Here is a 10,635-nt window from a genome sequence, read left to right on the forward strand (position 1 = left end):
AGTCCATAATGTTTCTGCCCCAGGTCTCTTTTTCTAATTACTATTTAAGGCCCAGCCAGGCTGAGTATGTTGCTACATACCTATAGTCCCAGTTACTAGGGAGGCTGAGTCAGGAAGATCAAAGAATGTTGGAGCTCAAAGCCAGCCAGAGCCACAATTTGAGATTCTATATGAAAAAAAGAAAACAACAGTAACAGCAGTAACAACTCAACCCATGACCATAAACACAGATAACAGTCCTATGGGTCGACTCTTGTCTTTGTCGTAAAAAGCAGTTATCCATCCTCAAACCCCTATGTTTGCTTGCCCCTCAACATCCCTACCATCATTCTACCTTTCGTGTTTCTAAGAAAAATGAAGACCATCTAGATGGAGCATGTTTTTCTTCCCTCCCCCCAGATCTTCACACCATCCCCATTTGCATTTAATTCTTTTTCTCAATCCAGAGAAGTAACTTCTGCTGACAGAGCTAATTCACCTCCACAAGTTCAGCACTAGACCTGCTAGAAGTTACCGCTATTTCTTCTCTCACTAGCCTCCTCACAGCATTATCTCTCCCTCTCTCCTTCCCTCCCTCCCTCCCTCCTTCCCTCCTTCCCTCTCTCCCTCAAATCTCCCTGTAGCCCCACCTGGCCTGGAACTCACTATGTAGACCACACTGAACTGGATCTCACAGTGATTTGCCTGCCTCTGCCTCCTGAGTGTTGGGATTAAAGGCTTACTCTACCACACCTGGCTTTTTTTTTTCTTTTTCCTTTTTTTTTTTTGAGACAGAGTCTATGTTGCCCCAGCTAGCCTGGAACCCACTATATAGACCAGGCTGGCCTGGAAGCAATCCTTCAGCAAGTGTTGTGATTACAGGCTTGCTCCTCCATTTCCCCTCTTTGAAACTCCTTTTCTCTTGACTGTATTCCTGGAGTGCTTCCTCTTTGCCTACTCCTTCTCCACCTCCTGTGGGAGCTTTCCTTATCCTGCCTTGAGTTGTCACAGCCCCCTAGGACTCTATCCAACATCTATCCCTCTCTCTATCCAAGTTTTTGTTTTTGATTCTGGTTTCATTTTTAATCCTACCCAGGGCCTGCCTAAGCATGTGCTTTACTACTGAACTATGCCACCAACACCATTTTTATTTTTGTTTGTTGTTTTTGACATGTATGGGCTTCACATATGTGGATGACTTCAGGACCTAGATAAATTACTAAATCTGAATGCAAAGACTTTTAAAAGAGTCATGGAACTTTTGTCCTCAAAGGTATCAGAAGGCTGGGTACAGCAAAGCACATACTGAGCATGTCCAAGACCCTAGGTTCAATCCCCAGCATTATACACTCATACAGACATACAGATAGACATACAGAGAGAGACACACACACACACATGCAAAAAACATCTAGGAGCCAAACAGCGATAAAAGTTCTGAGGGACACAATAACATACTCTTCCCAGGTAACCTCATCTACCATGGCTGTAGCTATCATCTGTGTATACATTAATGACTCTCAATTGTATCCCCACAACCCACACCTCTTCTCAGAGTCCCAGGACCATACCTCTCTATCTTTTGGTTGTTACTGCGTTTTTAAAATGTAGCCCAGGTTACCCTTGAATTTCTGATCCTCCTGCCTCTACCTTCCAAATAACAAAGTATGCTATGTGACCAGCTCACCAGTGTCAGTTAAATATATGTATTTTTTTCCTTTAAGAGAGGGCCTCATGTATCTCAGGCTGACCTTGAATTTATTATGTAGCCTAGGATGATCTTGAACTTCTGATCCTCCTGCCTCTACCTCCTTTCACAAGTATGGACCACCATGCCCAGTTCATGCAGTGCTGGAGATTGAACCCAGGGCTTCATACATGCTGCACACACTCTCTACAAACTGAGCTACATCTCAAGCCCCTTTATTGGTTGTTTTGAGGCAGGGTTTCAAGCAGCCCAGGCTCGCCTTGAACTTACTATGCAGGTGAGGATGATCTTGAATACCTGTTCCTTCTTCTTTCACTTGGGATTACTAGTGTGTGCTATCATGCCAGCTAGTACACTGTGTTTTATTTTTCCCTCTGTCAATGGATACCTCAGTTGATACAGATGATTCTGTATCTTGGTTATTGGGAATATCTTTGCAGTGAACATGAGAGAGATAGGAGGATTTGATTTCTTTTTGGATATCATTCTTTGTACCTCCCACTCTTTCACCACCTACCACCGATCTAACATGTCCATTCCAAATCCTTCCACATTGTTCCATGTCCACTACCACTAGAATAATCTTAGTCACTTCCATCATTCTCATGTTGTGACCACAGCATCACTAAGTGTACATTGGAGCCTAGCTCCTGATGACAGTTTTCAATGGCTGCCCACTTGACATAGAATAAAGTGTGAACTTCGTTGGCCTACAAGGTCCAGGCCATTCCCCTTTGGCTGGCACTGGTCCACCCTCACACCAGAGCCCCGTCCACCTTTCCTCATTCCTGTCACATGGCTTTTTCTCAGTTCCTCAAACATACCAAGCTCTTTCCTGCCTGGGAGTCTTTGCACAACCTGTTCTTTCTCTCCCTTCCCTTTTCTCTTATAATCTAACTCTTAAGAACTTAACTCTGGGCTGAAACACTTGCATATTAGACCTCGATAAAGTGCCTAGCAATTTATTCTTTCCTTTTATTTCCTTATCTCCCTTTTTACCCTTCATAATAATTATTACAACTTTACCTGGAACTGCTGCATATATTTATATTAAAAGTCTCTCTCCCCCTAAACTATAAGCTCTGTAATTCAGTGACACAGCACTTGCTCATCTTTTTTTTTTTTTTTTTTTTTGTCTTTTTGAGACAGGATCCTCCTGCAGTCCCACCTGGCCTGAAACTAGCTATGTAGACCAGGCTGGCCTTGAACTCACAGAGCTCTGCCTGCCTCTGCCTCCTGAGTGCTGGGACTAAAGGCATACCCCACCATGCCCAGAGTTGGAAGGGGCTTTTAAAGTGACAATGAGAGACTGACAAGATGATTCTTGTTGAACAAGCCTGATGATCTGAGTTCATTCCCAAAACTCACATAAAGGTGGAAGGAGAAAACTGACTTCATAAATTTGTCCTGTGGCACCAACTCTACAAGGTTGTCTTCTGGCCTCTACATATGTGCCCCATCCCCTCACACACAACATGGACAAACACACACAGTAATAATAGAGAAATAAATATTTTAAAAATCCCTAAGTGGTAACTGGGTGTGCTGGCACCCTCCTGTAATCCCAGCATTTGATCAGGAATTCAAAGCCAACCTTGGCTACAAAGTGAATTTGAGGCCAAGACATTGTCTTTTTTATAAAAAAGTGCAATGAAAGCCAAGTGTAACTGAGTGTGGTGGCCCACAGCTGCAACCCCAGCCCTGGAGGTGTAGAAGCAGAAGGACCAGTTCAAGGTAAGCCTTGGTTACATGGTAAATTGAGGCCGGCCTGGGCTATAGGAAACACTATCCAAAAGGAAAGAAAGAAAAAGAAAGGGGAGAGAAGGGGGGGGGGGATGGAGGGACAGAGGGAAGAAGCCAGACATGATGTAGTTCCAATATTTGGGAAGTACAGTCAGAAAGATCAAAGTGTGAGACCATTCTAGGTTACGTGGTGAGATCCTGTCTCAAAAACACGTTCAGTGAGATGGATCAATAGGTAAAGGCACTTGCCACCTGATAATGTGAGTTTGAGCCCTGGAACCCACCTGGTTCTGTAAGACCAGAACTAACTCCCACAAGTTGTCTTTTGACTTCTGCCTATGGGCCCTGGGACCCATGCACACACACATATACACACTAAATAAATGAATAAATGTAATTATTAAAAAATTTAAATACAACCAAAAAATGGAAGTATTTTGAGGGTTAGGGCACATACCTCAGTGCTAGAGTACTTAGTTATAATCCTTGGTTCATCCTTAGCATGGCAAAAAATAAAATGCTGATTTGATAAGGCTGCTTGCCCACATTGTATTCTCTCTCTCTCTCTCTCTCTCTCTCCCCCCCCCCCCAAACCATTCCATCCCTATTTGACTTGAACCCCTCACAGGCAAGTGTGCATGTTGGGAGGTGTCATGTGTGCATGTCCTGGAACAGGAGCAGGGAGCAGAGCTATGAATCAGAAGTCTAGAAACCAGAGTCCAGAGTCACTACTCACTCATTCCTGGGGCTAAACAATGAGTATAACCTGTCTTCTGTCTCTGCCGCCAAGTGAAACCCATGGGCCTGGCTTTCTTCTGAGGCCATGGTGCCCTGAGCTATGGTGGGTCACAAGACACTGAATATTGTTTGTGAACACCTTGTTTAGAGATAACGCGTCTGTCTGGTGGCATATAGCCAGCTACATGCAAGAAAACCTGTCCTATAAATAAAACACTTGCACATGGATTTCATCTGACAATTCTATGGTGTAACTGTTCCCACCATAGACAATTCATCCTTCTATCAGTTTAACAATCAAATCACAAAATTACTGAAAATGTAGACGTCAGAATGAGTGAGCTGATGCAAACCTGTTTTAACACACTGCTGCTTATAACTTCCTGCTTGGATCAGGACAGGAGAAACTACCAGCAGCCCTTTAAGTTTTGGTTTGAAGGACAGTGCCTAACTCAGCTGTTGCAGGGAAGGTCCCTGCATTCAGATGTGATTGGACTTCTGATGAGAAAAGAGCAGTTGAAAAAAACTGGGCGAGGGGAAGCACCGAGGTTGGTGCACGTGACCCCGGCCCTGACGTTCTTCATCCTCCACCGTGGACAGCTCGGAGGTCCCAGTGTCCAGGGAGCTGCTGACGGCAGGGAGCGAGGGCCAAGGAGGTACATGGGACAGGTTGCTCATCAACTCTAAGCCTAACTCCGGGAAGACCTTCACTCTTCAGACAGTTTGCATCCAGAGGGGTCGGTTACTAGACCAAGTGCAGACCTTTCTCCCACAACTGGCACAGGCCAAGGAAAAGCTACGAACTGAAATGGCAGTTGCTCCACCTGGTCGTTTCAATATTGAAAATATTGAGGAAACTTCCAGAAACGTTATACAAATGGCTGTGGCTTTATTTGAAATGAATCAGTCTGATTTAAAAGAAGAGGATAGTTCAGAAGAGAGCCCCCAAGATGATTCAGAGGGCAGTTCAGAGTCTGAGGATGAAGACAAAGGTATCCTGTCTGAAGTCACCATAGAGAACTTTAAGCTTCTGAACTCAGAAGGTGGTAAAGGCAAGATTGAAGTTCTGGACAGTTCAGCAAGTAAAAGAAAGAAGCAGTGAAATAAATGATGTAAAAAGATCCCTACTGCCAGTTCTGAGAGAAGGGTGTGGTTCCCAGGTCGCTTTGCTTTCAGGTACCTAGGGTACTCTTAGTTAAGACAAGTTCTTGCATCTAGGAGTGTTCAAGATGGAAAGTGTGCAGAATTTGACTGCAGAGAGAGTAGTAGATTTTAATAACTGAAAAGGGAAATACTGAAGAAATAAGTTGACAAGTGCATGCAGGCTCCAGCCTAAGATGCTTGGTCTGAACAGGTGGTATCCCGGGACTCGGTGAAGCTAATCTGCTTGTATGTGTGCAAACCCAACTATTTGTTACAAAATTCGCCCCCTCCAAATTAAGTTTTTGGCTTGTTTCTGTCCTAGGCAGGTTGTAGTTTGTTACCTAAGGACTGGTACTAGAGACAAATAATGACCTCCTTATTTAATGTGATGACGGATGGATTTTATTCAGAAAAATAAAAGTTGCCTTTTTCAAGATTTGTAATGCATTAGCACTTTGACATTTAAAAAAAAAAAAAAAGAAGAAGAAGAAGAAAAGAAAAAAGCTGGGCGAGAATGAGCACACCTTTAATCCCAGTACTCGGGAGGCACAGGCTACACAGTGAGTTCCAGGCCAGCTGTGACTGACTACAAGGAGACCCTTGCTCAAAAAATAAATAAAATAAAATAAAATAAGGTAAAGTAAAAGAAAAGAAAAAAGAAAAAAAAGGAATTTTTTTTAAAGGAAGGAAAACTCACTTCAAGATTTAGCCTTCTAGCTGGGTGTGGTGGTGCACACCTTTAGTCCTAGCACTTGGGAGGCAGAAGGCAGGTGGATCTCTGTAAGTTCAAGGCCAACCCAGTCTATATAGTTAGTTCCAGGCAAAAAAAGATTTAACCTTCTCTTTATAAGCCAAGCATTTCATAATTTGAATCTCAATTATTATTAACATGGCTATTATTACTATTATTATATGTGGTACTGTGAATTAAACTTAAAACCTCAAGCATGCTAGGCAAACATTATACCTCTGAACTACATGCCCAGTCCTTTTAATATTTTTTTCATTTTGGAAGTACCTTCACTAAGTTGCCCAGTCTATCTCTGAACTCACTCTAGCCCAGGCAGACCTTGAACTCACAATCCTCCTGCTTTGGCCTCTACAGTAGCTGGGATTACAGCAGACCTGTGCCCACAGGTCAAGCCAATCTCAGTTTTAATAGAAATTAAATCCTGTTACCCACCTTACAGGATATTTGATCATCTAACATACATATAACACTTAAGTATCTATTAAACATCAATTACTTTACAAATTAACTCATATTACCAGTTTAGAAGCGAAGACACCAAAGTACAGAGACATACTTCTAAGATCACAAAGCTAGCTAGAAAGCAAGAGCCCCAAATCAGTTAGCTGCCTAGTCTGTCTGTCTGTCTGTCTGTCTGTCTGTCTCTCTCTCTCTCTCTCTCTCTTCCTTTCCTTCTTTCTTTCTTCATTTTTGCTTTTCTCTGTTTAGTTACTGCTAAGGATCCACCCCAGGACTTTGTTCCTACACTCAACATTCCACAGAGCTAATGTACTAGTTTTCTGGAGTTCTACTCGAACACAGCCACACTTACTCATTTGTGCATTGTCTCTAGCAGTTTTTAATTCTATAATGAGAGAGTTGAGGAATTGTGATAGGGAACATATGACCATAAGCCAAAGCATTTATTAGCTGGCCCTTTAGACAGAAAGTTTGCTGACTTCTATTCTGTGGTATATGGGGTGAGATTTTTATTAGTTTAATGTCAGCTCTCTATCCCTAACTAAATACAGCGAAATAGCTTTTCTTTTTTTGAGTCAAGGGCTCACTATGTAGCCCTGGCTGATCTGAAACTTGCAATGTAAACCAAGATTCCTCAAACTCACGAAGATCTGACTGCCTCTGCCTCCCAGAAGTCAGGTTCTTAAGCATAAGGTGTGACCTTCAGTGACAAGCAATCTGATCCATAAAAATATTTGTCTTAATGCTTAAGGCTTTTTAGTGGATGTCTCTCCCCAGCTCATTAGTCCACACCCATTCCCAAGAACATCTTTCTCTTCCTTAACAAACTGTCTATTCAGGCCAGGCATGGTAGTATACACCTTTGATCCCAGGACTCAGGAGGCAGAGGCAGGTGAATCTCTGTGAGTTCAAGGCCAGCCTGGTCTACATAGTAAGTTCCAGGCCAGCTATAGCTACAAGGAGACCCTGTCTCAAAAAGACCAAATAAATAAATAAACCATGCACAGTGGTACACACTTAAAACCTCAGCAATTAGGAGGTGGAAGAAGGAGAATCAGGAGTTCAAATTCATCCTTGGCTTCATAGCAAGTTCTAGGCCATCCAGGGCTATATAGCAGGACCCTGTCAAAAAAAAAAAAAAAAAAAAAGTAAGTAAGTAAGTAAATGTATGTAGCTCAGTGATAGGATGCTTAATGCTTGCTTATGTAGTATGAGTAAGGCTGTAGGTTTAATCATGAAAGAAAAGAGAGGAAGGGAGAGGAGAAAAGGGAGGAGGAGAGGCAGGAAGGGGAGAGGAAGAAGAGAAATTCAAAGGCTTCTTATCTAGTCCGGACTGTCTCTAGACTGTCCTCCTGGGGGTGCTGTAGTGGGTTTATAAACTTAGGTAGTAAACCTGTTATGATCCTGCAGGAAGACTCCCCTGCATAGAGACAGGTTTTTTGCCCAGTAAGGCAAAGCCAGCTCATGAGCTGCTGCACTAGGCTGCCATCTCAACACCTGTCATTCTGTACCTACAGCAGTGTCTCCAAGTGCCTGTTTCAGATTCCAAACAGAGAAACTCGTCAAAGCCTGTCATTCACTGGCCTCCTGTATAGTCGTTAAAAACTTCCCCTGACCTTTGCAGCTACTTCCTGTGAGCCTCTGAGGGACTGCCAGTCACTTGTGACCTATTTTCAGAACTGGCAACTCTGGCTTCTAGAGCAAATGTGGGGCAAGCCCAACCTCCAGGTGGTCTATTGAATTTCCTTTGGGTTTCTGGCACCAAGAGAGGATTGGCTCATTGGAAGGATGGTGGGGTGATCCGAACCTGATTGCTACACTCGGGTAGGTAGATTGTTACTGCTAGAATCCACCAGCTCAAGATCAAGAGAGCAGAAGGTCGTTTATCTTCTGTTTGCTGAAGACAGTTGCTTCCTTGTGGGTGAGAGAGAGCACAGAGCAGGTGTGAGAGAGGGAGGGAGGGAGGGAGGGAGAGAGAGAGAGAGAGAGAGAGAGAGAGAGAGACCCCATTTGCTCTCGTTTACTTTTTTTCTCAAAGCAAAGATACCTCAGCAAAGTTGGTAAATTAAGGCACTACGGATTGCCAGCTGCTGTGTGGGAGTCCCATTGCCAAAGAATTTCTTTCATACGCATTTCAAAAGTGACCCTGTCCAAAACCCGCCCCAGCACGGCTTTACCTGTAATCTAATCCAGTGGAGGAAGCAGGATCCAAACAGCTCAAGGCTCTGCAAACTCCACAACAGCTGCTGCCTCTGGAAAGAAAGCCAGCAAGGCTCTAAGGCAAAGCAAAGTATAAACACTGGTAGCTCTGCACTGTGAGACTGTCCCTGTGTTCCTTAGATTCACTCAAATAGCCCATATTACCAGCCAAGAAAATCAAAGTTAAACCTCTTAGAACTGCACTACAAGTTCATTTTTTACACTTGATCTTAGTCAAAAGGCCAAAAGGCAATGCCTTTTTTGTTGTTTGGATTTTTTGTCAGAGTCACACTATTACAACCCAGGCTGGGCTGAAATTTGAGATTCTCTTGCCTCAGCTTCCCCAGTGATGAGATTACATTCGTGAGAGATCCATGCTTTCAAAGTTTTATGCATTTATTTAGAAACAGGGTCTCTTATAGCTCAGGCTATCCTCAAACTCAAAATGTAGCTAAGGCTGATCTTGAATCCTGATCCTCTTGCCTCCACCTCCCAAGTGCTGGGATTATGATCTTTCATCACCCAGTTATTTTTTCCTAATTTGTTGCCCAGGCTGATCTTGAATTTGAGATTATTCTCCTGGCTTAGTTTCCTGAGTACTGGGATTACAGGTGTGTACCACCCTTCTTAGAAAGTGTATAGACAAGTGGTTGGAGAAATGGCTCAGTGGTTAAAAGCACTGGTTGTTCTTGCAGAGGATCCAGGTTCCATTCCCAGCACTGGCATGGTGGCTAACAACCTTCTGTAACTCCATTTCCAGGGGGACCTGACTCCCTCTTCTGGCCTCCTTGAACAATGCATGCACGTGATGCACTAACATACATGCACACAAAACACTCATATAAATATAATAAAAATAAATACATCAGCCAGGTGTGGTGGCTCATGCCTTTAATTCTAACACTCAGGAGGCAGAGGCTGGCAGATCTCTGTGAGTTCAAGGCCAGCCTGGTCTACATAGTGAGTTCCAGGCCAGCTGGGGCTACAGGGAGACCTTGTCTCAAAAAGTTGGGAGGCAGAGGCAGGTGGATCTCTGTGAGATCAAGGCTTGGTCTATATAGTGAGTTTCAGAGTAGCTGTGGCTACAAGGAGATTCAAATAAATAAATAAATAAATAAATAAATAAATAAAATAAGATTTAAGACTTTCTCATCCCTGTTAGGACTCCTGTGGACTCCCTGGATCTGGAAGCTTTCCCAGACCTGCCTTAATTAATGCATCTCTCAACCCTCAACAGAAAAGCATCCTTATATAGCAGATGGTGATTAACACAGAACCACAACTGGCCAACATGCAGAGAATAAGAGGTTGCAGAGTGCTTATCCCTGAATAGGACACCTATATCAAACTTCTTCCTCCCAAGGCTCAGGGATCATTACAGAAGAGGGGGAAGAAAGATTGTAAGAGCCAGAGGGGGTAGATGACCACAAGGAAGCAGAGTTTTCCAGACAGTTCGTCAGTTACTCATATGAACTCACAGCAATGGTGACAGCATGGACAAATCCCATGTAAGCTCAAATCAGACAAAAATTCCAGCACAGACATGAGGAAGTGGGTAAGAAACCCCAGCCCTACCCGAGGCCTGAGGAACTATTGGCAACTAATGGGTCTTGAGAAAGGGAAAGTCAGCCTTGTTTAAGGGTGATGAGACTATTAATAGGTTGACCAGGCTCCAGTGGATGAACCCATACCAAAAGGCATTTGGGGACATAAACTTGACTCTATAGGCATATATATGTATACACACTTGGTGGGTGCAAATACAGAAGGGGATCTAAATATGAACAAATATATATACATATATATATATACATATACATATATTGGTCTTTTTGAGATAGGGTCTCCCTGTTAGCCCCGGCTGGCCTGGAACTCACTAAGTAGACCAGGCTGGCCTTGAACTCACAAAGATCTG

General features: G+C 43.4%; 1 pseudogene; it reads left to right on the forward strand.

The window, feature by feature from the left end:
* Positions 1–4,742: 4,742 nt before the first annotated feature.
* On the forward strand, positions 4,743–5,270 carry LOC103738870 (annotated as a pseudogene).
* The last annotated feature ends 5,365 nt before the right edge of the window (positions 5,271–10,635 follow it).

This window comes from Nannospalax galili, unplaced genomic scaffold, assembly GCF_000622305.1.
Source record: "Nannospalax galili isolate Female #2095 unplaced genomic scaffold, S.galili_v1.0 scaffold599, whole genome shotgun sequence".
Lineage (NCBI taxonomy): Eukaryota > Metazoa > Chordata > Mammalia > Rodentia > Spalacidae > Nannospalax > Nannospalax galili.